Source organism: Cavia porcellus, unplaced genomic scaffold (assembly GCF_034190915.1).
Source record: "Cavia porcellus strain 051 isolate PalLab524CR breed Dunkin Hartley unplaced genomic scaffold, mCavPor4.1 scaffold_1, whole genome shotgun sequence".
In the NCBI taxonomy this organism is placed as follows: Eukaryota; Metazoa; Chordata; class Mammalia; order Rodentia; family Caviidae; genus Cavia; species Cavia porcellus.
The window spans coordinates 178,799,379-178,804,241 of record NW_026947484.1 but is presented as its reverse complement, the minus strand read 5'-3'; the positions used below and the strand labels follow the sequence as shown (position 1 = coordinate 178,804,241).

Sequence of the window (4,863 nt, the reverse complement as noted above, 5' to 3'; positions counted from 1 at the left end):
AGGCTTTTCCATTGGAATTTAGAGCAATGAGCTCTGATTCTTAATTTGCTGTACACATTTTTTTTTCGCTTTTTAAAGTTGAGACATAATTCATTTGCTATGCAATACCATTTTAAAAAATTATGTAGTTCATTATAATTACTACAGTTTTTAATTCCAAATTTTTAATGGAAAGAGTGGTATTTCTTATGCTGGTATTTCTAGTTCAAAGTAGAATGCTTAACCACAATAAGGCACTCAAAAAATGTTTCCTGAATAAAAAATTATTTACCATACACTCTAAGCCAACACTTGTCAGATTGAATATGCATACAGACCACCCAAGAAGAAGATAAAAATGCAGATTCTGATTTTGAGGGTGAAATCTGAGGTCTAAATTTCAAACAAACTTTACATTTGATGCTTGCGCTGGTGACCCAAGGTTCCTGCACAGAATTGCCAAGGTTCAAAACACCCTAAAATACAGGTAGTTACCCGAAATTCTCACAAGGGGGCGCAGCAGACAAACATTTTACTCAGCGCGATGCATTGAATGAATTCATGACAAGCTTTTCAGTAGTTGCTTTGCTAATTATTAGTTATGGAGAAGGCACAATAGATAGCTCAGTGTGCTAAAAATAGATTTCCCTTTTCCTTTCCATTATCTTTTAATGAATTCTCCAAGATTATACGTACAGAACCTGGAAGTATTCAGTAGCTCTGTGATTAGCAGGGTCAAATAAAAATATTAGATGTAAAAGTGATAGTAATAACACAACTACAAATAACAATGACACTAGCATATTACTATTGATACTTACAAAGTGTGTGGCATAGTGTTATTGTCATACGAGTTTACATTTAACTCTCAAAGTGAGAATCCCAGGAGCTAGATAATGCCTTCATTTTGCAGGTAGGGAAATGTATACTTAGAGAAGTTAAATAAAACAAGCACACTCTGCAGGCATTAGAATTTGAATATGCTCCACTCTTGTGTTCTGTGCTGCCCCCCGCCAATTGTTATTGGGATTTAAAGCAGAGATCTGAGTCTTGACTTACTCTTTTGTAAAAGTGAGACATGATTCACATACTGTTAAATTCACTTTCAAGGTGTGCAGTTCAGTGGTACTTAGTACAACCACAAAGTTATGTAGCTGTTGTCATGATCTAATTTTAGGGTACTTCCATCAGCCCCCAAATGAAATCTCCTACCCATTGGCAGCCGCTCCTTCCCTCCTCCTAATCTACTTTCTATTTTATAGATTTATAGGTTTTCCCATCTGGGCATTGCCGAAAAATGCAACAATATCATATGTGACCTTTTGTGCTTCATTTCTTTCACTGAGTGTAAAGTTTTCAAAGTTTATCCTTGGTGTGAATTGGTGCCGCCTCCTTTTTTATGCCTGAATAACATTCCATTGTGTGGAGTATATCACAGTTTGTTTACCTCAAAGAGTTCATTAGAAGATAAAAAAATGAAACCTGAAATTCAGGGAGAGGTCAGGTATGGGGATGGAGACAAAGGTCTCGCCTTGTGTGTGAATGAGACCCCTAGTGAGAGAGAGGGAAGCTAAGAAGGCTGAACACCGGCCCTAAGAAATGACTTCTTGGGGCTGGTCAGAAGTCTGTAAGCAACAGTGGCTGCCCCTGGGAGTGTGGGCAAACCAGGAGGAATGAGGGTCACAGAAGCCAAGGAGAGAAAAGCTCACAAAGCATCAACGCATCAGCAGCATCTGTACTGACCTGAGATGCCCTGAACTCGGCCATGTGCAGCTGTGGCTTCCCTGGGAGGAATGGTGGGAGGCATGGTGGATGGAAGGAGATGGGCGATATTGCAGTTTGAATGGTGGCTAAAAAGACAGGAAGAGTTAAGTTTCTTTCATAAAATTTCTCAGAGTAGCATAGAATTAAATTGAAATCATAATTCTGATAATCCATGGGAAAGTTATGACATAATTCTTGCGAGTGATGCATGAGCATCAGGGCTGTTACTGGTTGCACACTGGTGTTGAAGGTGCCTTGTGCATAATGTGATGCTCATATCACTACAGCACGGTTACGCGTCCCTTGACAAATGCAGAAACTGACATTCTAGTGCGGGATTTTCAGACCTGCTCCAAAGTCCATGTAAATTTCTCTCACTTCAACTGAAGACGTCCTTCTTTCTTAAAGTGCCTAAAAAAGAAATTTGAAAACATGGCCTTCATCATGACCATTTTTTTCAATAAAAATGCTGGGAATTCACTTAACAAAGGCAGCCACGGGTCACAGTCCAACTTGACCTCAGAGAATTGAAAGGTACTGGAAGGAACACAGTGTGCACAGAGCAGAGTGGGAAAGGGCTTTGCTTTTTCACCAAAGCTCTGCTCTGGGGAACAAGGAAACTTTGTGTCTTTTTCAGGTCCAGAAGAGAGCAGACCTTGTCCCTGAGGGAAAGAGCAAGTTTCATCCTGGTCCTCAGTAATGATGTCTGTTCATGCTCTCACGGGAGCCCAAAGACTTGCCAAATGCACGGGTGGGAGACCAGACTGAGCCACTCGGGGGACCTGAAGCAGCCCCACCAGATAGGCGGCTCTTCCAGGATGCAAGTCCATCGCTGTCCTGGAGGCTCCTCGCGGAAGTTATCCACATCACCTGCGTGTTGGGGTAGGTCCATGATATCTAAATACAAAAACCTGAACTAGGTTTTCTCTGGGTGTAGTCACATGTAAGCGTATGTATTAAAGACACATACAACCCATCTTAAAATCGTGGCTACCTCCCTGGTTGGGATGTGGTGGTACAGCTGGGAGAACCGGGTTGTAAGAATGTGAGGCAGACTTCAGCTTGATCTATAACAGCTGTTTAAGAAGTGTGGTCTTCACAGTGTGATTTGGTGCTTCGTTGGAAGGGTGTTGTTTCTGTTTTTGGTGTCTGCAGTTGTTGCCTGAGTGCAGGTGGAGGTCAGAAAGGCAGCCTAGGACTTCAGTGTTGGGTAAGAGAAAATAGCTAGAGCCAAGCAGACTGCGTGGAAGTCCGCTGGTGCCCCTCCCCCCACAAATATCTGACTACTAAAGCTGCTGGCAAAAGCGCTCCCTCTACTGGTGGGGTGAAGACACCTCATTGCTGCATGCCTGGTACCGTGGAACTTAGAGAGATTTGCGGTTACCAGAAATCCACCCAGCTTCTCATTCAGAAGCTACCTTTCTAGAGGTTGGTGAGAGAGATTGCCCAGGATTTCAAAAGTGACTTGAGGTTTCAGAGCGCAGCCACTGGTGCCCTTCAGGAGACTCGTGAAGCATTCCTGGTGGGCTTATCTGAAAATATTAATCTGTGTGTTATCCATGCTAAGAGAGCCACCACTGTACCCACAGACATCCAGTTGTCCCACTGGATTCGGGGAGAGAGAGCTTAAGTGAAGGTAATTTTTATGGTGTTTTGCAATAAATTTGTAAAACACTTTGGTTTAATTTGTGACTTTTTTTGTAAGACATTGTTTATCACATGTTGTGTTTGTGCCTGAGTCATTCCATCGTTCACTCAGGATGAATGCGGAAAGTGGCTGTTCACAGACCTCAGTGACGTGAGTGCTGGTGCTCGGGAGTGACAAGTCTCCACTGTGCAGAAGGGGTGGGTGGCGTTTCTTGCTTCTCATGATGCATATTTCTGCATGATGATTTCTTGTTAGTAGCTACTGAGGTGCTAGAATTGATAAATGTGTGCAGGGTCCTTTTGCAATAAAGCTGGTTATGACGACCCAAGTGTTTAATGACTGAGGCCGATAAGTCTCACAATACATCACTGTGATAGGATGTGGGTTCTTTCAAGGGTGAAGATGCAGGTCTTCACCACAGTGTGACTCACAGTTTCTTAAAAAAGAAGAGGAAGAAAACAAAGTAAACGTGGCAGCTATAGAGTACACTATGTGCATTTATAATAGTTTATATATTGTGGTGTCAACATTTTTAAATTAAATGTTTTACATTCCCAGAAAAAGAAAAAGAAAAAGAAAAAGAAAAAGATAAAACTGTGGTCTTAGCACTCCGGGAGGCTGAGGAGGGGGGATTGAAAGTTTGAACTTAGCTGGTAATCAGTTTAGTGACTTAGAGAAGCCCTATCTGCAAAAACTAAAAAAGTGTGGTCCTACTATCTATGAGAATCTCCATGGCCCTTTCTAAAGGGCCATCTAAATCAAAACTATTTTCATAATAACAATTGTTTTAGTCTGCATTGCTGTAACAAAATGCCACAAGAGCTTTCAAACAGCAAGAATTTATTTTTAGCGGTCTTGGAGACTAGAGATCCACAGTCATGAGGTTGGTCCGTTTAGGGTCTGCTGAGGATCCCCAGAGGACGTGTGTGGTTGTGTCTTCCGGAGGTGAAAAGGGGGCGGCAGCTTTCTGGGCCCTCCCTTTTAACATTCATTCCATTCATGAAGGTTCTGGCTTCACAATCCGCTCACACCCCAAAGGCTCTGCTCCCGATGCTGTTGGGTTCAGGTTCACACATCTGAATTTGGAGCGGACACAGACATTCACTCTGCCGCACGCACTAAGATGCTATTTGCCCTTTTGGTCTACGGGCACCTGCAGTGATGTGCAGAAGACTGTCGAAGCCCTTAGTCTAAATCAAGGCGGTTGCCCACCAACTCCTTTCCTGTACTGCCGCACATTCAAAGTGAAAAAACTAACTTTCCAGCTTTACTCAGGAACGATTTGGAGGAAATGGCAAAGGAAAAAGTGCCATTTCATTAAACCTGACTCTTTTTTTTTTTAATTTTTATTTAAGGAGAAAAGAAAAGAAAGAAAAAAAAAACAGTGAAGGGGTACAAGTTATACAGATTTACAGAATAAAAAAATGCGCAGTAGGAAATCACTAGTTAATGGATTACATATTGCCATCTTA

General features: G+C 42.1%; 1 pseudogene; it reads left to right on the top strand.

The window, feature by feature from the left end:
- Nucleotides 1-2,486: 2,486 nt before the first annotated feature.
- LOC106026218 (histone H3.3A-like) lies at nucleotides 2,487-3,373 on the top strand (annotated as a pseudogene).
- The last annotated feature ends 1,490 nt before the right edge of the window (nucleotides 3,374-4,863 follow it).